A 248-nucleotide genomic window follows, 5' to 3' on the forward strand; every position below is an offset into this window, starting at 1 on the left:
TAATAAGATTCTGACTAAGTAGCAAGATATGAATTCAGTTGTGATTTTGTGAGAATTCACAGATCCAGTTTTCTTTTTTAATCTTCCCCTTAAAATTTAAAAGAATCTACATGCATGTGTGTGTGTGTGCTCAAATGTGGCTTCTGGAAATAAAATAAAAGATAATATATGAGTTACTAAACATAGAATAATTAAGAAGTTCCCCATACTTTTGGAGTTACAACTACCAACTACTAGATGGCAAATTG

Source organism: Etheostoma spectabile, chromosome 13 (genome assembly GCF_008692095.1).
Source record: "Etheostoma spectabile isolate EspeVRDwgs_2016 chromosome 13, UIUC_Espe_1.0, whole genome shotgun sequence".
NCBI lineage: Eukaryota > Metazoa > Chordata > Actinopteri > Perciformes > Percidae > Etheostoma > Etheostoma spectabile.